At 44.4% G+C, this 27,851-nt stretch overlaps 1 long non-coding RNA gene and 2 pseudogenes across 1 annotated transcript in view; all 3 read left to right on the top strand.

Annotated features, from left to right (window-relative positions):
- Window positions 1-7,332, top strand: part of LOC122096382 — a 43,885-nt pseudogene extending 36,553 nt beyond the window's left edge.
- A 375-nt stretch (window positions 7,333-7,707) lies between these two features.
- On the top strand, window positions 7,708-9,437 carry LOC122096381 (annotated as a pseudogene).
- A 12,856-nt stretch (window positions 9,438-22,293) lies between these two features.
- The window catches only part of LOC122096362, a 54,259-nt gene continuing 48,701 nt past the window's right edge, over window positions 22,294-27,851 (top strand). The window contains exons 1-2 of the long non-coding RNA XR_006145289.1: window positions 22,294-22,481; window positions 23,560-23,662. This is a non-coding gene — a long non-coding RNA (uncharacterized LOC122096362). The remainder of the gene's footprint in view (window positions 22,482-23,559; window positions 23,663-27,851) is intronic.

Here is a 27,851-nt window from a genome sequence, read left to right as displayed (position 1 = left end):
ACTTACCCTATTCCATTGTTCCTGACACTTCATGTATGTATGTGTGTTTGCTGAAGATCAAAACTAGGGTCTTGGGGCTGGGAAGGTAGCTCAGTGGTAGATTGTTTGCATGAGGCCCTGGGCTCGATTCCTCAGCACCACATAAGCAGAAAAATCTGGAAGTGGTGCTGTGGCTCAAGTGGTAGAGCACTATCCTTGAGCTGAAAAGCTGGGGGATAGTGCCCAGGCCCAGAGTTCAGGCCCCACTACCGACCAAAAGCAAAAGCAAAAAACAAAAAACTAGGGTCTTATGCATGCTTCGCAATGGCCTTTCATTGCCAACACCTTTGTTAGTTTTGTATCATTTCTTTTTTATAGTGATAGCCTCTGTTTCATTGCTGATATTCATAATTTAAGCATTCTCTTATTTTAATCTGTTGATCTTTTCAAGGAACTAACGTTTATTTTCATTGATCTTTTTCTGATGTTTTCACCTTCAATTTGACCAATTTCTGTTCTTTTTTGTCAGTCACTGCTGGCTCTGGCTACATTGGAGTGATGACAACAAACCTCCATATAGAAGCTTATGCCTGGGAATATGGCTTATTGGTAGAGTGCTTGCCTAGCATGCATGAAGTCCTGGTTTTGATTCCACAAATAGAAAAAGGCAGAAGTGATGTTGCAGCTCAAGTGGTAGAGTGCTAGCATTGAGCAAAAAGTAGCTCAGGGGCCCAGAGTTCAGGCCCCACAACCGGACCCCCCCCCAAAAAAGAAGCTCAGGGACAGTGCTCAGGTCCTGAGTTCAAGCCCCAAGAATGGAAGAAAAAAAGTTTATGCTTCAAAAAGAATATACTTTGCAGCCAATGAAGCACATTTGTGCCCTGCTCTGAGCTCTACTTGTAAGTAGCCTCAGATCCATCCAGGCCAGGACTGCAACCAAGGGTCACGACAATAGAATTTATGCCCTCAAGAAATTGCTACTTGCATCCTTTCATTCATCTGATTAATTTATTCAGCAAGCTTTTATTTGGCAAATTTAGCACTCAGCCCTTTTTTAAGCTCATGGCTTAAGAAAAGAATCTCATGGGGGCTGGTAAGGTGGCTCAGTGGTAGAGTGCTTGCCTGGCATGCTTGGTACCCTGGCCAAGAGTTCAGGCCCCACGACTGACAAAAAAAAAAAAAAAAAAGAATATCATGGACTTTCCTAGTTTTAAAACATGATTTTCCAATCTCAACCTCCTAAGCAGCTAGGATTATAGTTCTGAGCCACCAATATCCTGCTGTCTATAAATTTAAAAACAAAGGGCTGGAGTTGTTCAAAGGCCTGCAGCCCCCAAATACATGCAACACAGGAAACAGGCCCGAGAGGAAGGAAGAAATAAAACACCTCTGATGGAAGGTTGAATTGGGTCGCAATGATGACCAGAGATGAGCCAGGAGCCAGGACACGATCACAGAGACACATGTGGCATGGCATCTTGGTGCCTATGCTGTACCATGACTAAATAAGGTCTGGGCAGGGGGGCAAGGTCTCAAGACACTCCTAGTCCCAGGCACTGGACTGACAGGTTCAGCAACCTATTAGCCTGTCGCTGTCCCCAGGGATTCAGGAATGCTTATCACCTGCGGGGGTGGGGGGGGGGGTAAATTACCTTCCCCCTACCGTGAAGACAAGATGCCAGACTTTAAGTGGATGTACTCAGGTACCAGCAGAACTTTTCCATCTAGGGAAGATAGGCCTTAACCTTCCATATAGGGTATGCTTAGAGGCTACTCAGAGGCTGGTGATTCAAGCCATTTAGGGAGCTAATCAATGCAGATTCAGAGCATTCTCCATCTGCAAAGCTCTCCTTAGGCTATGACTGCTGCATTTTAAAGCAGAGCCCCAGGCATTGGCACTTCAACGGATCTCACCTCTAGGCCTTGGAGCTGGGTTGACAGCCCCCATCTCCAAGCCTAGGTACTAGGATGGCTGCAAGAAGCAAGCCTAGGTACTAGGATGGCTGCAAGAAGTTATTTAGCCTCAACCACCTTACTTCAATATGACATTATAAAATGAGGCTAATCAATATGAACTCCAAGAGAAACAAGAGGTTTGTTTTTTTTTTTTAATGTACTATGAGAAATTATTTATTTTTTCTTTCATTTTTCCCCCCTTTGGTCTATCCCCTGTTGTCACTGTTTTTGATTTTGGTACCATGTGTCTTGTACATATGTTTATCTGATTTGTGGAAGGGAACTGAAATCACAAAATGGTGAGACAAAGGACAAAGGATGAACCAATGCAACAGCGATACTCATAAGACGCTGTGTTGGAAATGAACTTTACAACTTGGAGGGGAGGGGAGTGGGGGGGGGAGGGAAGAAGGGAGGAAATAGGGAGGTAACACTGTTAAACAAGAAATGTACTCATTACCTTACTTATGTAATTGTAACCCCTCTATACATCACTTTTACAATAAAAGAAAATAAAATTTAAAAAGAGAAATCTGGGGTTGGGAAGGTGGCTCAGTGGTAGAGCGCTTGCCTTGCATACTCGAGGCCCTGGGTTCGATTCCTCAGCACCACATAAGCAAAAAGAAAAAAAAAAGCCGGAAGTGGCGCTGTGGCTCAAGTGGTAGAGCGCTAGCCTTGAGCTGAAGAGCTGAGGGACAGTGCCCAGGCCCAGAGTTCAGGCTCCACCACCGGACCCAAAAAATAAAAAAATAAAAAGAGAAATCTTTTTTTTTAAAGGGCTGGGAAGGTGGCTCAGTGGTACAGTGCTTGCCTTGCATGCATGAGGCCCTGGGTTCCATTCCTCAGTACCACATAAGCAGAAAAAACAGAAGTGGAGCTGTGGTTCAAGTGGTAGAGCACTAGCCTTGAGCTGAAGAGCTGAGGGACAACACCCAGGCCCAGAATTCAGGCCCCACGACCAACAAAATAAAAATGAAAATCTTTATTTGTTCTTTTGTTGCAGTGCTTTTGTTGTCATATTCAAGAAACTACTGCCAGATCAAATGTCATTAAGATTTTCTTCTATGTTTTTGAGAGTTTTATATATCTGTTGTGGTTAAGTCTTTGATTCTTTTTTTATTTTTTGCCAGTCTTGGGGCTTGAACACAGGGCCTGGGCACTGTCTCTGAGCTTCTTTTTCTCAAGGCTAGCACTTTACCACTTGAGCCACGGTACCACTTCTGGCTTTTTCCTGTGTATGTGGTATTGAGGAATACAACCCAGGGCTTCATGCATGCTAGGCAAGCACTCTACCACTAAGGACATTCCCAGCCCCCTTTGATTCTTTGTTGTTGGTGGTGGTAGTCATGGGGCTTTTTTTTTTGGTCCGGTCGTGGGGCCTGAACTCTGGGCCTGGGCACTGTCCCTCAGTTCTTCAGCTCAAGGCTAGCGCTCTACCACTTGAGCCACAGCGCCACTTCCAGCTTTTTTTCTTTTTGCTTATGTGGTGCTGAGGAATCGAACCCAGGGCCTCGAGCATGCAAGGCAAGTGCTCTACCACTGAGTCACATTCCCAGCCCAGTCATGGGGCTTTAATTCAAGGCCTGGCCACTGTCCCTCAACTCTTTTGCTCAAGGATAGTGTTCTACCACTTTGAGCCACAGTGCCACTTCCAGTTTTCTGATGGTTAATTGGGGATAAATTTCATGGGCTTTCCTACCTGGGCTGGCTTTGAACTGTAGTCCTCAGATCTCAGCCTCCTGAGTAGCCAGAATTACAGATGTGAGCCACTAGTGCCCAGCTTTGATCCATTTAAAAAATAATAATTTTATGATTTACTTTTTTGGGCTTTTTTTTCTTCCTGTTTTTGCATTTCCTGGGTTTTGAACTTAGGGGCTTGTGCTTGCTAGGCATTTGCTCTACCATTTGAGCCATGTCTCCGGCCCTTTGGGATTCTTTTTCTTTTTATATTTTGTTAAAGCAATGACAAGGATTCAGTTTACCAACTTGGGAGGGGCATTCTGGGGCCTAAATTCAAGGCCGGGACACTGTCCCTGCACATTTTTGCTCAAAAGTATTGTTAGCATGCCCTCCATCTCAGGTCCTCAACCCCTCCCTCAAAACCAGTTGATCTGGACAGGTCTAACTGCAACTGACTTTCAGCCCTGCCCATTCCTCCCACTTCACTTCCCAGATGGTGTTTTACTCCCAGCTCCTAGCTGCATCAGGAAATGCTGCCTAACAGTAACTGTTATAATCAGAAAACCCTGCCCCAGTCATGTGCCATCCTTAGCGTTCAGCTGCGCCCAACAAAGAGGACTTCCCATCTTCCACACTTAGCCCACTTGAATATAAATTTGACCCTGAACAAAGGACAGGCACCATTTTCTCCCTCTCTTGTGGGAGAGGTGGCCTTGTCATCCCTGGCTGACAAACTGTTTCTCCTGTACATGGGTAGATCCATGTGGTTTTCTGGGAGGGGGCTTACACATATCACTTTACTGCTAGAGCCACAGCTCCATGCTTTTTGGTACTAACTGAAGATAAAAGTCATATGGAGCCAGTTGCTTGTGGCTGTGAACCTTGATCCTCAGATCTCAGGCTCCTGAGTAGTTAGGATTATAGGCATCAGCCACTGGCACCCAGCACAATTATTTTTCCAGTCTTGGGGTTTGAACTGTCCCTGAACTTCTTCCTGGGGCTTGGGCACTTCTTTTGCTAGTACTCTTATCACTTGAGCTACAGCATGACTTCTGTCTTTTCTGTTTATGTGGTACTGAAGAATTGAACCCATGGCTTCATGCATGCTAGACAAGCACTCTACCACAAAGCTACATTCCCAGCTCACTTTTTTTTAAAAATCTAACCTTCCCCTCCTCTTCCTCCTTGGTCCTTCTTTGCCTTCTCTCACAGATGTCCTGACTTTTAGCAGCTGACATCTTATATGGCTCAGCTACTTGTCTGAATTTTTTTCTCTACAGCTTCTTTATTCTCAAGGGTTTCATCTGGATGTCTCTTTAGTGCCAGTTTCTGACCAGGATTTTTTTAATTTTTTGTTGGTTGTGGGCCTGTACTCTGGGCCTGGGTGCTGTCCTTCAGCTCTTCAGCTTAAGGGTAGTGCTCTACCACTTGACCCACAGTGCCACTTCTGGTTTTTTCTGCTTATGTGGTGCAGAGGAATCGAACCCAGGGCCTCATGCATGAAAGGCAAGCACTTTACCACTGAGCCACCTTCCCAGCCCCTGACCAGGTTTTTGTGTTGTTATTGTTGTTGTTTTTTATATCCTCAAGTGTGGCATGAGTCTACATACCCAAAACTTAATAGTAATTCACTATATTTTAACAGATTATTGGAATAAGTCTTAGGATGCACATGAGGCGAGAAACAGGGAGGCAAGTGGCTGGTCTTCCAGTGTCAAACTGCTTTTTGCTGCTGTTGTTGTTATTCTTTTATGGTTGTATAGGGAATTGAACTCAAGGCCACAGTACTGCTTAGCATGTGTTCTAACACTTGAGCCATGCCATTACTCATTTATTTTCCTGGTCCTAGGGCTTAAACTATGGGCTATTTTGCTCAAGGTTAACGCTCTACCACTTGAGCCAAAGCTCCACTTCTGTTTTGTTTTTTTTTTTTTTATTTCTTCAGAGTTTCGAAATATTCTCATCTGTTAAATTAAGAAAGTCTCCCCTGGCAAAGCAGGAGAAGCCCCACAGGGCAAGTACAAAACAAAATGAAAACTTCTTTACAAAAGAAAAGGCAGGGGCTGAAATGTGGCTTAGTGATAGAGTGCTTGCCCAGCGTGCACGAAGCCCTGGGTTTAATTCTTCACTACCACATAAACAGAAAAAGTCGGAAGTGGTGCTGTGGCGCAAGTGGTACACTGCTAGCCTTGAACAAAAAAAAGCTCAGGTACATTACCCAGACTCTGAGTTCAAGCTCTAGGACCGGCAAAAAAATTTTAAAAAAGAAACAAAAGGCAGGAGGCAGCCTTGGGTCATGTTGAATAATCCTCAGTCTATCATCACAACATCTCTGAGCTTTTTTTTTGCTTTGTTTTTTGGGTCCAGTTGTGGGGCTTGAACTCTGGGCCTGGGCGCTGTCCCTCAGCATTTCAGCTCAAGGCTAGCACTCTACCATTTGAGCCACAGCACCACTTCTGGCTTTTTTCTGCTTATGTGGTGCTGAGGAATCGAACCCAGGGCCTCAAGCATGCAAGGCAAGCGCTCTACCACTGAGCCAACTTCCCAGCCTATCTCTGAGCATTTTGATGGAGGTAGAAGGGACAGTGTAGTGTGTAGAGAGGAGAGGCCCAACAGGGTTCTCTTTGCCTCTTTACCCCCTTTTATATCCCAGAGGAAAGCAGGAGGCTATGTGTTTCAAACCTGGGGACAAGGATAAGAGGGGAATCTGTAGTTTGAGCAACCTGAGCCAGAGGCAAAGGGGTGTTGAAGGGGTGAGGGGAAGATGGATGATGCTTATTGCTTTGTACCTTTCACTGAGAAGAAGGGCAGCAGTCAACAGTAGCCCTCAGATTTGTAAACTGAGCCTCCTGGTTTTAAGAAGGAAGGCAATGAGGGGCTGGGAATGTGGTGGTAGAGTCCTTTATCTAGCATGCATGAAGCCCTGGGTTTGATTCCTCAGTACCACATAAACAGAGAAAGCCAGAAGTGGCACTGTGGCTCAAGTGGTGAGTGCTAGCACTGAGCAAAAGAAGCTGAGGGACAGTGCTCACACCCTGAGTTCAAGCCCCAGAAATGGCAAAAAAAAAAAAAAAAAAGGAGAAGGGGGAGGGGAAGAAAGGGGAGGGGGAGGTGGTGGAGGAGGGAGGCAATGAAGTCCGATTAAATAAGAGTCTGGCTAGGCTCACACCTGTAATCCTAGCTACTCAGGAGGCTGAGATCTAAAGATCACAGTTCAAACCAAGCTGGGCAGAAAAGTCCCTGTGAGACTCATCTCCGATTAACTACTCAAAAACCACAAGTGGCTCTTCCGGGAACAGTGTCTAGAGGCCATCAAAACGATCCAGCGATTGACATACTGTAGGCTTTCCTACAACACAGCCTCTAACAAAACCAGGCTTTCCCGAACCCCTGGCAATAGAATTGTTTACCTTTATACCAAAAAGGTCAGAAAAGCACCAAAATCTGCATGTGGTGTATGTCCAGGCCGGCTTGGGGGGGGGGGGGGGGGGGGGTTCGTGCTGTGAGACCTAAAGTCCTCATGCGATTGTCTAAAAAAAAAAAAAAAAAAAAAAAAATGTCAGCAGAGCCTATGGTGGTTCCATGTGTGCCAAATGTGTCTGGGACAGGATCAAGCGTGCAAATCGTCATGAAAGTGCTGAAGGCACAAGCACAGAATCAGAAAGCTAAATAAAAACAGGAAGCTGTGTGGGCCTAGGATGCCAGAGGTCTCTAAATTGCTAACAAAGAAAGAACCTTTTGGATAAATAAAAAGGCTTTGAGTAAAAACAAAACAAAAAAAAAAACACAAGTGGGAGTTGTGGCTCAAACTGGTAGAGCACTAGCCTTGAGCTCAGAGACAGTACCCAGGTTCTAAATTCAAGCACTACAATGGACAAAAAATAATATAAAATAAAATAACTATAAAAGAGTCATTTGTGCTTAATGGGAAGAGGGTCATATGCTACCCCACACCCAGGCCTTTGCAGTGACATGGCTTTGGGGAGAGGGGATGAGCGTCTCTACCCCTGCAATGGCTCAAGATGGCATTGTAGGGGAAGGGGTTGCATTTGTGCTCTGACTGGGGAGTTACCCACGTGGAATCGACCCGACATGTGCCAGCACGCCTGCTCCTTGCATCCTCCTGCGCCTGCGCACTACTCAGGATCTGAGCACGCCGCGGAGCGCGCAAAGCCTGGAATGAACTGCAGGCTAGCAGTTCTCGCCCCTCCCCCCCCCCCCTTACACCTACCTACAGGCTCTATGGGCTCTGCGCACCTGCGCGCTGCCCAGGCCCTGCCCGTGTGAGGCGGGGTGGGGGGGAGGGAGGAGGGGGGAGGGGGAGGGGGGAGGCAGAAGAAGCTTAAAAAAAAAAATCAGCCCGCGGAGCCTGCCCAGGTTGCCCGGCATTCCCGCCACAAAGGCCTCTGGGGTGGGTAGAAGTCTTGCGCTTGCAGCTGCCTGGAGGAACATGAACCAATTCCGGACCGAATAGCGAGTCTGCGACGTACCCATTGTAGCCCACAAGCCTCAAGTTCCGTGGCCACCAGGTCATCATGGCCGCCTGCTCGCCCTTCCTTAGGGACCCATTCTTGCTTAAGCCCCTAGTTCAAGTTGCAGCTCTCCCTGATGCACAGTGCATTCGTCATGGCCAACCTGCTCCTCTCCTGCTGCAAGGGCGCCCCAGAATTTGCTGTCAGAGACATCGTCAACTGCCCAACAGCTATCTCGTACCTGCAAAAGAAACACATGGTGGAGAAATGGTAGAACACCCTTAGCCAGTTCATGGAACCCAAAATAGGCCTCAAGGAGGATGGGGTGGTGAGCAGTGTCAGTGCCATCAAGTCACTGCTCCCTCCAGGCAGGACCCCAATGCCAGACGGCAAGCCCTACCCCCACCTTCCCTACCCCTTCCTCTCCTGCGGTCTGTGAAGCTAGAGTTCCCACTAGATAAGGACCTAGAACTGAAAGGGGGCGGGGGGAGGGGGGAGGAGGAGGAGGAGGGGGAGGAGGGGGAGGAGGAGGAGGTATCTGAGATCTGCGTGGAGGAGGGGAAAGAAGGAAGAGGAAGAGGTATCTGACATCAGAGTCATGAAGGTGGAGTCTGCCCTTGAGGTGGCAGGCACACCTCAAACTTCCTGGAGGCCTAGGAGGCAGTCTGTGTATTGGGGGCTCTGAGCAACCAGCCATCGTGGAGAGCTAGCCCAAAGTAGTGTGGCCCTCAACATTGTAGCTCCACCACAAGGAGTCCTGAAACCTTGCTACAACCTGTTGGGGGACACAGGAGGGGAAGGCCTGCTGTTGATTCCTAGAGGTTGGGCCTGATGGAAGCCGCAGCAGTGGCCATGGCTGCTCAGAGGGCAGGAGCAGCCTAGGGGCAAGGGACAGCCAAGGGCCCTTGCCAGGGGTCTTTTTGAGTGGAAACCCCCTTAAACAACATCAAGTGCCCAGAAGTGTTCCAAGATGTGGAAGAGTTGGTCCACGTGCATGCACAATATTTCATCTTCATGTGCCCACGTGGTAGCAAGCCATAAAACCACAGCAGCAACCTCAGCCACCACATGAACGTGCACCATGGCATCAAATCACACTCGTGTGGCCTCTGCAGCAAATGTTTCATGCAGAAGTCCACACTGCATGGCCACGTCAACCTACACACAGGAGCTCAGTGCATTCCCTGCTCCTATTGCAATGTGCACTTGACCCACAAGCCTGCCATTAGGCGACACCTCAAGGAGCAGCATGGCAAGACCACAGCAGAGAATTTTCTGGAGGCCAGCATGTGGAGAGCAATGTCTTCATTGGATGCTAGCAGGGCAAGGAGTCTGGGGTCCTTAAGCTGAAAGAGGGCTCTTGAGCTTGGTAGAAACGCCCCGGGGGAGGGGGGGAGGGGGAGACATCTGAGGATCCTGGGAAGATATACACAGCCTCAGGGAGAAGGGAGGAAGATTCTTTGGTGAGAAGACCCTGCCTCTTGGAGAAGAAGAAAAGTATGGGACAACAAGACTAAAAAAATATTGAGTCCTCGAGAAAGATTTCTTCTTATAAAAGTGCGTGGATATGTGGAGGGAGGGGAAAGGGTCCTATAGAATAAGAAAAAGCAAAGCCTGGAAAGTTTCTTTTGTTTTTGTTTTTCCTGGCTAAGGCTGCCTAGGGGGAGATTATGCCATTTGTTGAGGTGGGGATGGGTGGATGGGAATTGGGAGAGGACTTAGGCCGGAGACAGCTTGCTTGCTCCTGTTTAGATCTTCGGAAGAGGGCATGATAGGGGAAAATGATTGTTGAATACCAGAAAAGGAAAGGGAGACAGTTCTTGCATGCTGAGGAAGTTGGGACTGTGAGTACAAAGCTCGCCAAAATTGAGGGGAAAAGAACAAAGTAAGAAAACACTATAGTGGGGGCTGGGGATGTGGCTTAGTGGTACAGTGCTTGCCTAGCACGCATGAAGCCCTGGGTTCGATTGCTCAATACCACATAAACAGAAAAGGGCTGAAGGGGTGCTGTGGCTCGAATGGTCTAGCTTTGAGCAAAAGAATCTTAGGGACAATGCCCAAGTCCTGAGTTCAAGCCCCAGGACTGGCAAAAAAAAGAAAGAAAGAAAAAGAAAAGACTGGAGTGAACATTTTGGGTAGATAATTGGGAAGTGGGAGTACAAAAGCAAGAACAATGAATAGTGGAGGGGTGAGGGCTGGGTATTTAGGAGAAAGGGCACAAGGAGGGCTGCTGGGGGAAAGGGCAGGGAGTAGTAGGGACTTATACAGTATTTTGGGAGGGTCTGTCCTAGAGCTTGAACTCAGGGTCTGGACACTGTCCCTGAGCCTCTTTGTGTTCAAGGCTAGTGCTCTACCACTTGAGCCACAGCACCACTTCCAGCTTTTTTGAATAGTTTATTGGAGATAAGAGTCTCATGGACTTTTCTGCCCAGGCTGGTTTCTATCAGCCATCCTCAGATCTCAGCCTCCTAAGTAGCTAGGATTACAGATGTGAGCCACCAGTGCTTGGCTTATACAATATTTTTTTAAGAAAATAAAACCATTTTTTTTAGGATTTTTTTATGGAGTTTGGGTTTTTTTAGAATTTTTTCAGCTTTATTTTCCATTAAAAAAAAACTTTTCTTAGCTGGGCACTGCTGGCTCACACCTGTAATCCTAGCTACTCAGGAAGCTGAGATCTGAGGATCTCGGTTCAAAGCCAGCCTGGGCAGGAAAGTCTGTGAGACTCTTATTTCCAATAAACCACTAGAAAACCGGCAGTGGTGCTGTGGCTCAAGTGGTAGAGTGCTCACCTTGAGCTGAAGAGCACAGGGACAGTGCCCAAGCCCAGAGTTCAAGCCCCACGACCAACCAAAAAAAAAAAAAAAAAAACCCAAAAAAACCACTTTTCTTTAAAAACAAAACAAAACAAAGACTGGACAGCAGGAAGAGCAGTGGGGACAAAGCAGAGGGAGTGAGTCACCTGGTCGCTGTCCAAGCCACCTGGAGCTGACTGGCTGCCATCAAGTCTGGTCTAAACACCACATATCAGCTGGGTGGATGACAAGCAAGCTGCACTTCCCAAGTGAGAACAGTGTTCACTTACAAATCCTTGGTGCACAGCACGAACTTGCTGCTCAACCTCTAAGGAGCATAGGAAGAAGGATGGACTGTGTGATGTCACCATGGTGTTGGAGGGCAGGCACTTCCGGGTCCACCTCCTTGTACTGGTTGCATGCAGCAGCGTTTCCACACCAGGAATGTTGGCCAGATCAATGCCAAGCTGAGCACCATGCTGCCCAAAGAGGTGATAGTAAAGGGATTTGAACCCTTAATTCAGTTTGCCTGCATGGCTAAACTGATTTTGAGTAAAAACAACGTGGATGAAGTCTGCAGGTGTGTGCAGTTCTTAAGTGTACACAACACTGAGGAACTTTGCTTTCAGTTTGTCAAGTTTATGGACTCCATTGCAGAACAGCAAGAATGCCCAAGAAAGAAGTGCTCCTCATCACACTGTCAGAAAACAGACCTTCAGTTTTCACTTTCAGACCAAGAAGATCTAGGACTTAATGAAGTTGAAGACTTTCTGGAAAATAAAAATGTCCAGAGCCCTCGGTGTACGCCAAAGCTATCAAGGAAATGTAAAATCATTGCCTTCACCGAGAGGACAGTTTCAGACTTATGAATCCATGTGCTTAGAAAAGGATGCTGTTGGGCTGGGAAGGTGGCTCAGTGGTAGAGTGCTTGCCTTGCATGCCTGAGGCCCTGGGTTCGATTCCTCAGTACCACATAAGCAGAAAGAAAAAAAAAGCCGGAAGTGGAGCTGTGGCTCAAGTGGTAGAGCTAGTACTAGCCTTGAGCTGAAGAGCTGAGGGACAGCGCCCAGGCCCAGAGTTCAGGCCCCACAACCGGACCCCCAAAAAAAAAAGAAAGAAAGAAAGAAATCCAGTTTTAAATGGTTAAAAGATAAAGGATTTATTTTGTTGGTCATGGGGCCTGAACCCTGGGCCTGGGCACTGTCCCTCAGCTCTTCAGTTCAAGGCTAGCGCTCTACCACTTGAGCCACAGTGCCACTTGCACCTTTTTCTGCTTATGTGGTACTGAGGAATTGAACCCAGAGCCTCATGCCTGCAAGACAAGCACTCTACCACTGAGCCACCTTCCCAGCCCAAAACTGTATCTTGAGTGCAGGGTCTGGTTCTAGAGACACTCCCCTTCACCGTGTGTGAGCCAGTGGAGAGCAAGTAGATCTTCACCTTGAGAATAAATGGGGAACAGACTGTCTTTTAGAGTAGTGTGTCATATGTGGTCCTTTTGCTTTGGGGTGCAAGGAAGGCAGGAGGGAGGACTGTACTCATACATTTTCAGTGTTTGTATGTTATCTTCATTACTGATTTAGGTGGAGGAGGAAATTCGCTGCGATTATTTTCTAGACACTTTCACCAGTATATTCGATTGTCATTCTGTGAGATGCATGCTGAATTACATAAGAGTTGTTGTCATGTACATATGTCCCAGAGTAGCTATTTCTTTTATATTCATCCATGTAAATTTCAACTTCACAATATAAAACAATGGAAACAATTCTGTGGTTTACAAAATGTAACATCTTCTCCAAACCAATGGAATTCTTAATTTCCTACCTCTGTTACATCAGTTTGTGTACGTGCAAGTATCAAATCTTTTGCTTTTAATTGCAAGTGTAAATATTCATTTTGAAAAGTGACTATTTTGTGATGAAACCGAGATGCCTCCACAGTCTAAATACTGTACAATTTTTTAAAGAATTTGGTTTATATGTCTCTCTATGTATAAACAGATTAGCATTCAGGGTTTGTTTTAATGGTATCTGATAATTAGTCAACTGTAATATTACTTAAAATTTAGCACTACTTTTAATACAGCATGTCACTCAGGTGCCAGTGGCTCCCACCTGTAATCATAGTTACTCAGGAGGCTGAGAGCTGAGGATCACAGTTCAAAGCCACCTGGGGCTTTCTGTAGTTAATTGGAGATGAGAGTCTCAAAGACTTTCCTGCCTGGGCTGGCTTTGAATTTTGATCCACAGAACTCCACTTCCAGAGTAGCTAGGATTATAGGCCTTTTCTTCCTCTTCCTCTTCCCTCCTCCTCTTCCCCCCCCTTCCCCGCCCCCTCCTCCCCTCCCCCCCTCCTAAACTCAGCCTGGGAGCTGTCCCGGAGCTTCTTTTGCTCAAGGCTAGTACTCTACCACTTAAGCCACAACACCACTTCCGGCTTTTTTTTTTCTGAGTAGTTTTGTTTTTGTTTTTTGTCTGTCATGGGGCCTGAACTCTGGGCTTGGGCGCTGTCCCTCAGCTCTTCAGCTGTAGAATAGCACTCTACCACTTGAGCCTCAGCCCCACTTCCGGCTTTTTCTGTTTACGTAGTGCTGAGGAATCAAACCGAGGGCCTCATGCATGCAAAGCAAGCACTTTACCACTGAGCCACCTTCCCAGCCCCATGAGTAGTTTATTGGAGATAAGAGTCCGATGGACTTTCCCGCCCAGGCTGGCTTCAAACCGCAATCCTCAAATCTCAGCCTCCTCTGTAGCTTGGATTACAGGCAGGAGCCACCAGCCCCTTGTGTGCTTTGCCATTTGAGCTGTAGCTTTCTGGTGGTTAATTGGAGAGAAAAGTCACTTATCGCCAGAAACCAAAATAAGCTGGAAGTAGAGCACCTGGTTCAAGTGGAAGAGCACTAGCCTTGAGCATAAAAGCCCAGGGACAGGGCCCAGGCCCTCAGTTCAAACCCCAGGATGTCCGTTCCCCCCCTCCCCCCCCCCAAATCACTTGATAGCTAGATTACAATGTATGATTGACTAATAATTTATTCAGCAAAGTACATGGTATGCATGTCTGGAAATGTTACAAAGAAACCCCCTCATACTAAAAAAGTATGCTAATTCAAAATAAAAATATTAAATATTATTTATTCAGCCAGGCACTGGTAGCTCTTGCTTTTAATCTTAGCTACCCAAGAGGCTGAGACCTGAGGATAATGGTTAGAAGCCAGCCTAGACAGGAAAAGTCCATGAGACTTTTATCTCCAATTGACCATCAAAAAGCCCAAAGGGGAGCTGTGGCTCAAGCTGTAAAACACTAACATTGAATGAAACAACAAAGTGACAGAGCAAGGCCCTGAGTTCAAGCCCCAATACAAGCAAAAAATAATCATTTATTTAGTAATTTAGATAATATAAGTACCAACCAGAAAAGTAATGATAACTTTCCACAGTGCAATTTTTGCCCAATCTCAGCACTTGAGAGATTGAAGTACAAGGATTTTAAGTTCAAGGCCAGTCTGAGATTGTCTCAAAAAATAAGTATACAGCCTTCAGTAGAAAAGCCAAGCCCTGAGTTCAAGCCCCAGTACTGAAGCCCCAGTACTGCCATACTTACAAAAACTACAAAAAACGCATGGAGTGTCAACCCTCTTTTTTCTTTGCTTCTTTGTTTTCCTTCTCCTTTCTCCCACACTTTTTCCCTCCCTCCCTCTCCCCCCCCACCTCCTTTCCTTTCTCTTGCCTTTTTTTTTTTCTTTGCTGGTCCCTGAATTCAGGGACTAGGCACTGTCCCTGAGCCTCTTTGCGCTCCAGGCTAGCCTTCTAGCACTTGAGCCACTGGGCCACTCCGGCTTTTTCTAAGTAGTTTACGGAAGATAAAGGAGGAGGCTGTAATGCTTGGTAAGAAATGTACGCATTATCCTGCCCATGTAATTGTAACCCCTCTGTACAGTATGTTCACAAATAAAATAAAATAAAATTTTTTTTAAAAAAAAAAGAGTCTCACAGGGACTTTTCTGCTTGGACTGGCTTTGAACCACAATCCTCCGATCTCAGCCTCCTGAATAACTAGGATTGATTACAAGCAGGAAACACCAGAGCCCAGCTTTCCCTTAAAAAAAAAAATCCTTTCTTTTTCCAGCTCAATGGTTTTCTGCAGGGAGTTGGCTAGAATAATACAGAGCTCATTTGTTTTTCTTTAGAACCAAATCACAGCCATTAGCCTGACCTGAGGTATATCTACAATGCATCTATCTTTCATTAGCAATAGTGCAGTTTTAAAACTTAGAAAAACTCTGTGCAGATATGCCTTTTGATTTAATTAAACAAGAAGAGGGGCTGATACTCACGTTCTAGTGATAATAAAGGTTTGAAGCCAGCCTAAGCAGGAAAGTATGTAAGAGTCTTATCTCCAGTTAAAAACAAAGTGGAGCTGTGGCTCAAGTGGTAGAGTGTCAGACTTCAGTGAAAAAACTAAGGGCCTAAGTTTAAGCCCGAATGGATACACACACACACACACACACACACACACACACACACACTTTGGAAGGAACCAATGAGAAAACAACTTGGAAGGGAGGTTTTTATCTTGTTTTCAAGCAAATAGTTTTAATTTTTTTTCTTGTTATAGGTTAAATCAGTTTATTGTAAGTATATCTAGGCCATTTATTTTTTAGTTTCCAGGTGAAGTCTAGCATTTCATTTTTTAATTATTGTACTATTTTTTTTTGTCAGTCATAGGGCTTGAACTCTGGGCCTTGGCATTGTCCTTGAGGTCTTCAGTTCAAGGCAAGCGCTCTACCACTTGAGCCACAAAGCCACTTCTGGTTTTCTGGTGGCTAATTGGAGATAAGAGTCTCAGGGACTTTCCTTCACCCCCTGGCTTTGAATCAAGTTCCTCAGATCTCAGCCTCCTTAGCAGATAAGATTACAGGCATGAGCTACCAGTGCTCAGCTTACTTATTTTTTTGAGTTAAAATACATTTGTAGGGCTGGGAATTATGGCTTAGTGGTAGAGTGCTTGCCTAGCATGCATGAAGCCCTGGGTTCAATTCCTCTGCACCACATAAACAAAAAATAAAAGAAATTAAAATTTTTTAAGGGGCTGGGAAGGTGGCTCAGTGGTAGAGTGCTTGTCTTGCATGCCTGAGGCTCTGGGTTCGATTCCTCAGCACCACATAAGCAAAAAGAAAAAAGCCAGGAATGGTGCTGTGGCTCAAGTGGTAGAGCGCTAGCCTTGAGCTGAAGAGCTGAGGGACAGCGCCCAGGCCCAGAGTTCAGGCCCCACGAATGGACCCAAAAAAAAACAAAAAAAATTTTTTTTTTTTTAATTACTAAAAAAATTGTAACGAGGCAGCTTTGCTGTGATGTTTCCATACATTGCACTTCATATATTTGGAAAAAATTCACCCTTTCCATAATTGCTTTTAAATGTCTCAACTGTCCTATAAATCCCACTTGTGTCTTCACAGGGCCTTAGTTATTCTACTGTGCAGTATTACAGATCAGTCATGTCTTGCCTCCAGCCAACTTCAAGTCTACTTGTGGTTTCCTTAAGTCATATCCATTACTCCCAGTGGCTCCCTCTAGCTTGAAATCCAACAGTAGTTTTGGCCATTTGCGCTTTAACTTCATTTAGGCTTCATTTAGACTAACCTTGCAGAAGAATGAGAACAAATTAGAACATTCCCAGATCTCTCAAAATATAAGCTATATGGCTCCTGCATCTCCCAACTGCATTGCACTGCACTTGACAGAGGTGTAGGGGCCAGGAAAAAAACTTGAACAAACTTTCCTATCTTATTTTGTGCTTTAGGGAGAGGTCTATACTTTTGTTGCTGTTAGTTATTAAAGGAATCAACTTCTATGACAGTCATGAAATCCAGGCTGAATCAACAATTGCATGTTCTAATTCTTTTTTTTTTTTTTTTGGGTCTGGTCGTGGGGCCTGAACTCTGGGTCTGGGCACTGTCCCGCAGCTCTTCAGCTCAAGTCTAGCCCTCTACCACTTAAGCCACAGCGCCACTTCCGGCTTTTTTCTCTATGCTTATGTGGTGCTGAGGAATCGAACCCAGGGCCTCAGGCATGCAAGGCAAGAGCTCTACCACTGAGCCACCTTCCCAGCCCCTGCATGTTCTAATTCTACAGGTAGCTACAGCCCATTCTCGATTTTTTTTTGTTACACTATCCCTGAGCTCTTTGTACTCTACAACTGTGAGCCACAGTACCACTTCCAGTTTTCTGGTGGTGAATCGGAGCTAAGAGTGTCAGGGACTTTCCCTGCAGGGACTGGCTTTGAACCATGATCCTCAGATCTCAGCCTCCTGAGTAGCTAGGATTACAGGCATTAGCTACCAGTGCCTGGCCTTTGTTATGTCTTTTGACCTCAGCTAAAACCCTAGATTCATGAAGCCTGTCCCTGTTCTGATCCTGAGAAATTTCAAAGCCAGCTATGCATGAGGATTTTTTTTTGTCATGGGGCTTGAACTCTGGGCTTGGGCGCTGTCCCTCAGCTCTTCAGCTCAAGGCTAGTGCTCTACCACTTGAGCCACAGCACCACTTCTGGTTTTTTAAGTGGTTTATTGGAGATAGAGTCTCATGGATTTTTCCTTCCCAGGTTGGCTTTGAACTGAAATCCTGAGATCTCAGCCTCCTGAGTAGCTAGGATTACAGGTGTGAGCCACCAGTGCCTGGCCATAGTTGCTTTTTTTCCCCCCCAAGTCCAACGAATTCTTTTTTTTTTAATGAGTTTTTTATATACTGTACAGAGGGGTTACAGTTACATGAGCAAGGTAATGAGTACATTTCTTATCAAGAATTGTTGCCTTCTTTGTTTTTCCCCTACCATGGGGTGCCTCCCACCTCCTCAACTATCCCCCTCCACCCCCTCCCACCCCCTCCATCCTCCCCCCCCCCACCGCCCACCCCCTTCACCCCCCCCACCCCCTGCCTAAATTGTAAAGTTCCTTTTTTTGACATAGTGTCTTGTACATCTCATTGTTACAATGAGTCAACCTGTATCCCTAGTTAAACATTTTGTTTTTTTCCTTTCCCTTCCCAAATTATACCAACATCAAATACAGTGAAAACAGGGGTTATACTATGGGGGAGGGACATACAAAGCAACAAAGAAATCATCTTATAAATATGTTAGAAACAATAGCAAGAAAGAAAAACCATTTGAGTCCTTATCTTGGGGTTCATTTCGCCTAACATCAACTTATCTGACCTTTTCTGCTTGTCTCAGACATATACTAGTTATTGCAAATAAGGGAAACCATAGGACTTACGTTTCTTTGGGCCTGGCTTACTTCACTTAATATAATTTTTTCCAAGGCTTTCCATTTCCAAACACATGGGGCAATGTCATTCTTTCTGATGGAGGCATAAAATTCCATTGTGTACATATACCACATTTTGTTAATCCATTCATCTACTGAGGGCATCTGGGTTGGTTCCATATCTTAGCTATGGTAAATAATGCTACAATAAACATAGTTGTGCTGGGAGTTTTAATATGGTCTTGTATGTGATCATTTGGGTAAATGCCCAAAAGTGGGATTGTTGTCTTAGAGGAGTCCATAGTTGCTTTTAAATGCCTCAATTTTCAATTGTGTCTTCTCAAGGCTTTAGCTATTGTAGTTTACAGTATTTTTAATCAGTCATCTCTTCCCTGGGTTCCTAGGAAATAGTTTTATTCACTTTATAACTATTTCTTATAATTATACATGAGTTATAATAACTTTTAGTTGAAATGCATTTTGAGGGTGAAATGAGGGCCTGGTACTTCCTACTCATCTTGTTGACACCACCATCTTGTAAATTTTTGTTTGTTTGTTTGTTTTTTTAATCAGATTCCAGAGTTCTCAGAGTTCTGAACAGTTGATTCTGTTTTTTACTTTTTTTTTTTTTTTTTCTCTGTCATGGGGCCTGAACTCTGGGCCTTGGAGCTGTTCCTGAGCATTCCAGCTCAAGGTTAGCACTCTATCACTTGAGCCACAGAACCACTTCCTGCTTTTTCTGCTTATGTGGTGCTGAGGAATGGAATTCAGGGCCTCATGCATGCAAGGCAAGATTACTACTGAGCCGCCTTCCCAGCCCTGTTTTTACTTTTATAGGACACTTTTAGCATTCCTCAACGTGCTATTTTTTTTCTCTATTGGCTTATGTTTTACTATTGAGTAATTATTTTAAAAGATTGACAAGTTAATTATAAAAACTAGATGTTTTGTATATAGCTTATACTTAGGTATCCCTATAGTAAAAATTTTTCCCTCTGCCTGTGGCTTTTCTATATACATTCATTTTTGTTTATTTTGGCTTTTATTTCAAGTTGTATTGGGGTTTGAATTCAGGATCTTGTGATTGGTAGGCAGGCACTCTACCACTTGAGTTTCATTCACAGCCCTACATTGTTTTTATGACCTCAAGCAACTTTTTGTTTGACTAGTACATTTTGTTCTATTGAAAATGACTCCTAAAAAGATTAAAGACAGGGCTGGGAAGGTGGCTCAGTTGTAGAGTGCTTGCCTTGCATGCATGAGGCCCTGGGTTTGATTCCTCAGCACCACATAAGCAAAAAAAAGAAAAGAGCCGGAAGTGGTGCTGTGGCTCAAGTGGTAGAGTGCTAGCCTTGAGCTGAAGAGCTGAGGGACAGCGCCCAGGCCCAGAGTTAAGGCCCACGACTGGACCCAAAAAAAAAGATTAAAGACAACAGGGGTTTGCTTGTATATACATTTTTCTAATTTGGGGAGGGGAAGGGAAATAACAAAATGCTGAAATTAGGATACAGGTTGACCAATTGTAACAATGAGATGTACAAGACACTATATTGAAAACTTACAACTTGAGGGGGTAGGGATGAGTTTGGGAGGTGGAGAGGGAAGGGGTAGTAGGGGAAAAACAAAGGAGTAACAATGCTCTATAGGAAATGTACTCATTACCTTACTCATGTAACTGTAACCCCTCTGTACACTATTTTTACAATAAAAAACATTAAAAAAAGATTAAAGAGAAAAATACAAAGTATTAAGGAACTACTTTCCTCAAGTAGAAAGATACAGAAAGCAATGCAGAGATAAATCCAGCTCTGATACCAATGTCTTAAAATTGTGGAATTTTGCAACCACAACAAGCATACCAAATAGTGGGCACACAATGTCACAAGTTCATGGTCCCCCTGAAGCTTATTCACACACTTAATTTGCCCAAGTGATAAGAATAAGATCAGGAAAGGGTAAACAAACACAGCAATGGCACTCACTAGACCCTGTTGAAAATGAACAATACAACTTGTGGGTTGGATGGGAGGGGAAAACTGAGGAAGGAAGGAGTAACATTGCCCAAAAAGAAATGTACTCTTGGGGCTGGGAAGGTGGCTCAGTGGTAGAGCGCTTGCCTTGTATGCCTGAGGCCCTGCGTTCAATTCCTCAGCACCACATAAGCAAAAAGAAAAAAGCCGGAAGTGGTGCTGTGGCTCAAGTGGTAGAGCGCTAGCCTTGAGCTGAGGAGCTGAGGCACAGCGCCCAGACCCAGAGTTCAGGCCCCACGACTGGACCCCCCCCCAAAAAAAGAAAGAAATGTACTCTTTATCTGACTTATGTAACTGTAATCCCTCTGTACATCACCTTCTTTTCTTTCTTTCTTTCTTTCTTTTTTTTTTTTTTTGGTCAAGGGGCCTGAACTCTGGGCCTGGGCACTGTCTCTCTCAGCTCTTCAGCTCAAGGCTAGCGCTCTACCACTTGAGCCACAGCACCACTTCCGGCTTTTTCTGTTTATGTGGTACTGAGGAATTGAACCCAGGGCCTCATGCATGCAAGGCAAGTGCTCTACCAGTGAGCCACCTTCTTAGTCCTGTACAACACCTTTATAATAACAATAAATATTTTTAGGGCTGGGAAGTTGGCTTAGTGGCAGAGTGTTTGCTTAGCATGCATGAAGCCCTGAGTTCGATTCCTCAGGAGTACATAAACAGGAAAAGCCAGAGGTGGTTCTGTGGCTCAAGTGGTAAACTGCTAGCCTTGAGCAAAAGAGGCTCAATTGAGGACAGTGCTCAGACCCTGAGTTCAAGCCCCAGGACTGGCTAAATAATTTTTTTTTAAGAGTAAGAACAGGTGCTGGTGGTTCATGTATGTAATCCTACTCAGTATGTTGAGGATTGTGATTTAAAGTCAGCAGAAAAAGTCCATGAGACTCCAATTAAATACAAAAAGCCAAAGTGGATCTGTGACTGAACTGGTAGAGTGTTAGCTTTGGGCAAAAGAGCTCAGAAACAGCATCTAGGAGCAGCACATTTAAAAAAACCTGGGTGGGGGGAGGATGGGAAGGAATGGGAAGGGGAAACAAAGGAGGAGGCTACAATGCTTGATAAGAAATGTACTCATTATCTTGCCCATGTAATTGTAACCCCTGTGTACAGTATTTTCACTGTAAAAAAAGTGGCAAGAATACCTAGAAATATTCCTTTTCTCACACACATCCTATAAATGCTACCTGTCTTCCATTTATTTTGCAAGGCAATCAATATAAACCACTTAGAATACCACTAAGCAAGCACATTTTATTAATATTGCTGAATGCTGCTTCCTGCCTTTTAAAAACAAAGTATGCATTTCAATAAAAGCAAAGAATACACTGAAGTAATTTCCTTTGACATTCGGAAGCAGAAGTATTTCACTGCCAAATGTTTATCTCAAGAGCATAAATTCTAAACATGATTAAGATTATGCTGCCATTTCAAAATTCTTGGGAATAGTGAACATTTAGCCAAGGGCTTAGAATCTGCTTCCACAACCTTAAGCTGCTGTGTGTCCAAAGGTTTTTCATTATTTTGAAGTTTAGGGACAGAAAGAAACTGTTTCTTTTTCAATTCCAGGTTAGCTTCAGCCTTTTTTTTTTTTCCAAATTATGTGGAAAAGATTTCATTCTTTTCCTATTTTTAAAAAGCTGCTTTTTTCTCATTTAATTTTTTTCATGTGCTCCAGCAATGCTACATTCTGTGTTTATGTACATTTCTCTCCCTCCCCCATAATTTTCTGCTACTCTGAGATTTATGTCCTACATCAGTAAAGGTTTTTGCTCATGACAAATTTACAAGAATACTGTCATGCTCACTATAGTTTGGCACTGGCTATAATCCTTTTCTTGGGATCCTGCGCCTATCATGAATAAAACGCTTCATTAGCAAGATTGATTTTCAGGTCATCTAAAAAATCATCAGAATCGATTAGGAAGTAATTCCTGACAATTATTCAGTCCAGGATCCCTTCCAAAACCTGGGCAGTAACAGAGGCTGTAGGTGGGCAAAGGGAGGCAGTGGGTGGGAGTGGACACTGACACCCATAATGCAGCCATAAAAGAGGAGGTGACGCTGGAGAAGTCGATCCAGAGCTCCCAGTAGTACCTGCGTTGCTCGCCAGGAAAACACTGGGAGCTGCCTGCCTTCCCTGAGCACCACGCGGTCGCCGCATTCCAGGCACTCCCGGCGCTCTCTAGCGCTCGCGGCATTGTCTGGTGGATCCGCCTCCTCCGCGACTTCCCTGGGAGCTCTACTAGCTTCCCGTGGCGCACCGTGGGATCCCCGTTTCCTGTGATTCGCTGCCTCGAAAGCCCAGGTAACCGAACTCCTCGTCCCTCTCCCTCCTGTGGAGGAACGCGATCGCTGGGGAAGTCGTTGGGCTTCCCTGGCGCCGGCAGCACCCGCTGCATTCCACAGTCGCCACCATCCTCAAAGGATCCGCGCACACAGCACGGACTGTGAAGATAGGCACTTGCTGTGCTCCTTCTTCACACTTCCCGTGGGACACATAGTGGGGGGCTGTGTTTGGTCCCTGATCGCCACAACCTCCCAGAAAACATGCGGACACCCTCATTTCCTCTTGGGCCACAGCACTGGCCACCAAACCTGCGGGCACCCTGATCTCTGAAGGATATTTCCACGCAGAATCAGCGCATTGGGCACTCTCTACCTTCCCCCGTGGGAGTCCCACTCAAATCCACGGGGGACGAGCACTGGCTGCACTCCTTACCTTTTTCGCTTTCCCGCTCTAGCTTGGGGAACCCGCACCAGCTGCACTGGCATCGGGGGGCGCGTGGGCACCAAGTTCAAGGAGCTTGGGACCTACTGCTTCCATGCTCACCCTGGTAGATTCCTGTGGCTCCCTTTTCCTGTTACCACCCGCACACGCTGGAGGCCATCTGGCCTCCAAGTGAGCTCACTTGCACAACTCGATTTGTATTTAATTTTTGTTTTAATTTTTTTTCTCGGTAGTGGGGCTTGAACTGGGGGGTCTGGGTTTTGTTCCTGGAACTCTTTCTCTCTAAGGCTAGCGCTTTAACGCTTTGACTTACAGCGCACTTCCGGTTTTCTTGTGGTTAATTGGAGCTAAGATGGACTTTCCTGCCTGTGCTGGCTTCGCTGGCTTGCAATCCCCAGATCTCAGCCTCCTGAATAGCTACAATTAAGGGTGTGAGCCACCAGCGCCCTACCCTATTTGTAGTCTGGATAAATACATTCATGTTTGGATTAAGGGATTAACATACGAATTCTGAGGAGAACATAATGAATCTATACTACCTAGTAAGAGGTGAATTATAAACCCAGAAGTTATACAGGCTATTATAACAAAGAGCTAGTAACAAAAAAAAAAAATCACGTCTCAGAATACTTTTTTTCCCCCAAACTTAAACAAGCAATATGGAGAAGCGATTTCAGTATCTTAATGGAGTTTACAACCAAATTCAGTTCCCTTGTGGATCAGCAAGCAAACAAGCAAAGACAGGCACTACCTAACAAGTAAGTAACGTGCTGGAATTTCTGTTTTGTTTTGTATTTTTGTGGGTCATGGGGCTTGTACTCAGGGCCTGGGTGCTGTACCTGAGCTTTTTCTGCTCAGGGCTAGAGTTCTACCACTTTGAGCCACAGCACTACTTCTGGTTTTCTTGTGATTAATTGGAGATAAAAGAGTCTCACGGAACTGTCCTGTCCCTGCTGCATGGAACTGTGAGCCTCAGATCTCAATCTCCTGGGTAACAAGGATTATAGGGGTGAGCCATAGGTGCCCAGTTTGTGGGAGGCTCTTTTTAAAGCCACATAAAACATCGTGTAAATAGTAGAATGCGAAGTTCTGGCTTCTAGGCAGAAAATTGTCTGAACTCCCTCGATAAATCAGTTTAAACATTGGAAAATGTGTAATTGTGTACAAGTGGTTTTGAGGAATGTTGCTTTGTTTCTCTACATTTCTGGTTCTTTTTTGTTGCTAATATTTATCCCTCTTGTAAGAAAGTGTTTCTTTGATTCTGTTATGGTAAAGATAAAGTTTCTGTGATCAATATGGTTTTATCTGGAAATATAGAAGTAAATCCTTCAACTAAAAGCCCAAGAAGGAGATTTCATAAAGAAAAATCAGGAAGGTAAGCCTTCTTGTTAACCACTAGAAAGCTATAACAGAAACCAAGGTGGGAGGGAGCAGTAGTTTTAAAAGTGTGTAAAAAATTCTAAAATGCTTTTGTGTCTCTGTATGATGGTATTGTAGGAGGCATGGATTTTCCCCCCTTTGGTTTATCAAATATCTTCTGTTTTTAACAACATGAAGTACCTTTGCAAGTGGAAAGTGTCTATTACAATAATTAAAAGGAAGTGAACACTGGGTAAGCTGTTTTACCTGCGTATAGGGAGTTCATTAGCTCCATTGTTTAATCAAAACACTTTAAACAGAGTTGTGGGAGTAGTATGTTGGCTATATTAAATTTTGGAAAGAAATAGTGGTGGAATAAACACCGAAAGTCCTGAAAGAACTTCCTTTTTCAGCATCTCTTTTATGGGCTGAAAGAGAAAAAGGAAAGGATTTTTTTTTTCTTTCTTTTTTCAGTTATGGGCCTGAACTCAGGGTCTGGGCGCTGTCCTTCAGCTCTTCAGCTCAAGGCTAGTGCTCTACCATGAGCCACAACACTACTGGCTTTTTTCTGGTTATGTGGTGCTGAGGAATCCAACCTAGGGCGTCATGCAAGCAAGGCAAGCACTCTACCACTGAGCCACCTTGCCAGCCCAGGAAAGGATTTTTTTAAGCAATGGAAAGGTATGCAGGAAGAATGGGGTGTGAATAGTGAGTAATTAAGCCAAAAACCAGTATTTGTTGACAGCCTGAATGTATTGCATATTGGGGATACAAAGATAGACATTGGACTCTGTCTTCAGGAAGCTTCCAATCTGGAGGAGAAAGATGTATAGTAATTAATAATCCTACTTATCTATGTGTATATACAGATATTTATATTTATACATACTTTTTTTCCTGGTCCTGGTCCTAGGGCTGAGTACTATCCCTGAGCTTTTTGCTCAAGGTTAGTGCTCTACCACTTGAACCACAGCTCTACTTCCGGCTTTTTTTGTGTGCTTAATTGGAGGTAAAGTGTCTCAGGGACTTTCTTGCCCAGGGTGGCTTCACACTGTAATCCTTAAATCTCAACCTCTTGAGTAGCTAAGATTATAGGGGTGAGTCACATTTTTCCTTTGGTGTCAGAACATTCTGTGAAACAATGAATGTGATGAGTGGACTCAGAGGATTTATTAAGAGATTTATTAAGGATTTATTATCAAGCATGCCTCAGTGATGCACACACACACACTCAGGCTTCTCATTCCATATGTTTAATATCACTGAACTTTATTTTTGTGACTTTGTCCTTTTCAGAGCAGCCTTCCTCTCAAGTTTCCTTATCTGTGTTTTCTTTATTATTTTTCATTTCATTTTCTGAACTTTTTTTTTGGGGGGGGGGGTCCGGTTGTGGAGCCTGAATTCTGGACCTGGGCGCTGTCCCTCAGCTCTTCAGCTCAAGGCTAGCGCTCTACCACTTGAGCCACAGCGCTACTTCCGGCTTTTTTCTTTTTGCTTATGTGGTACTGAGGAATCGAACCCAGGGCCTCATGCATGCAAGGCAAGCGCTCTACCACTGAGCCACCTTCCCAACCCCCATTTTCTGAACTTTTTATGTAATATGGTTTTAATAGCCAATAAAAAGATACCAAAACCTTTGTTAATGTTTACATTGTTACCATTTATGAGATCTCCAGAACTGGGAACCTAGAATGTGGATTTTCCAGGCTTTTTCTTGTATTTCCAGGAGCTATATAGAGGAAATGGAAGGGGTGGCAACATAGTAGCTGAAACAGCATCCAACAGGTCTTTGTCCTGTTTCTTGCTGTGTACAAATTGTCTGAAGTTTTGTTATTTTTTATTTTGTGCCACAACTGGGGCTTAAATCCAAGGTGCTGCACTCTTGCTAGGCTTTTTTTTTTGTCGGTCGTGGGGCTTGAACTCTGGTCCTGGTAGCTGTCCCTGAGCTCTTCAGCTCAAGGCTAGCACTCTACCACTTGAGCCACAGTGCCACTTCTGGCATTTTCTGTTTATGTGGTGCTGAGGAATTGAACCCAGGGTCTCATGTATGCAAGGCAAGCACTCTACCACTGAGCCATCTTCCAAGTCCTTGCTAGGCTTTTTCAATCAAGACATGTGCTCTCCCATTTGAGCCACACCTCCACTTCTGCCTGGTTAATTGGAGATAAGAGTCTCATGGACATTCCTGTCCTGGCTGGCTTTGAACTGCAATCCTCAGATCTCAGCATCCTGACTAGGTAGGATTGCAAATGTGAGCTACTGGCACTGGGCTAGAATTTGTGTTTTTGACCAAGGGCTGGAAAACATTTTTTCTGAAAAGAGCTAGGTTAGGCCTAGGTTTGTAAGCCTCCGCAATACTCGTATTGGAAGCTTGCTTGTGTGTTGTAAAGTGTATTGAAACATCCTTGACTCTGAAAAAATTTTCCTCTGTAATTGCTCTTCTGGAGGAAAGTTACCCCTGGTGGAGAATGACTAGTTACAGGCTTTGCAGTCCAGCAGTGCTGAGGGTGTGTGTGTGTGTAGGTTTTGTTGGTCATGGCTCTTGAACCAGCAGTGCTGTTTTAACAGAAAAACAGCCAGAGACTACATATACACTAATGACTAGTGTTCTTTCCTGATAAGTTTTGTTTGTGGAAATTTAAATTTGTAAAATACAAATTTTTATTCTTTCTAACAATGTTGGCGAAGAATTTAGAAATAAAAAAGCCAGAAGTAGAGCTGTAGCTCAATTGGTAGAGCATCAGTCTTGAACAAAAAAAACCTAAGCTCAGAGCTTTAGACCCTGAGTTCAAACCCTAGTACTCATACACGCACACATACACACACACACACACACACACACACACACACACACACACACACAAATTGCTGAGGGCATTCTGTTATGGTTGGAGGTGATAAAGATGAAGGTAGCATATATCCACACATACATACACGTATACAGATATGTATATGTATATAGTAGATATATGTGTATGGGTATATGTTTGTGCATATATGCCTATCTGGGCAACTATATTTTAACCACAAGTAGATTTTTTATTTTGCAGGTTTTTTTAGCAAGTCACTAAAAAATGAAAAAAAGTTAATAAATGTTACCTTACGAAAAAAAAGAATTTAGAAATAGATAAACGATTGTTAGCTTGTGGAGTATATAAAAATAGTCCAAGAGCCTGTTTTCCAACTACTGTTTGTTTTTTTCTAATGTTTTAATGATATATATTAAATCACTATAACCAAATAATATTATATGACAATTAATTTTCATAAATTCAGTATCTCTATTATACTTACAAAGTGCATCTCAATTTCAACTTTAACCCACATTTTTTTTTTTTTAATCCGGTCATGGGGCCTGAACTCTGGGCCTTAGCGCTGTCCCTCAGCTCTTTAGCTCAAGGTTAGCACTCTACCACTTGAGCCACAGCACCACTTCCGGCTTTTTTTTTTTTTCTGCTTATGTGGTGCTGAGGAATTGAGCCCAGGGCCTCATGCATGCAAGGCAAGCACTCTGCCACTGAGCCATCTTCCCAGCCCCTTAAACCCACATTTTAAGGGCACAATAAGCATATGGTTAGTGGCCACTGT

Source organism: Dipodomys spectabilis, unplaced genomic scaffold (genome assembly GCF_019054845.1).
Source record: "Dipodomys spectabilis isolate Male_0828 unplaced genomic scaffold, ASM1905484v1 ptg000370l, whole genome shotgun sequence".
Classification (NCBI taxonomy): domain Eukaryota; kingdom Metazoa; phylum Chordata; class Mammalia; order Rodentia; family Heteromyidae; genus Dipodomys; species Dipodomys spectabilis.
The sequence above is the reverse complement of the archived record's forward strand: the minus strand, read 5'-3'. Positions and strand labels throughout refer to the sequence as shown.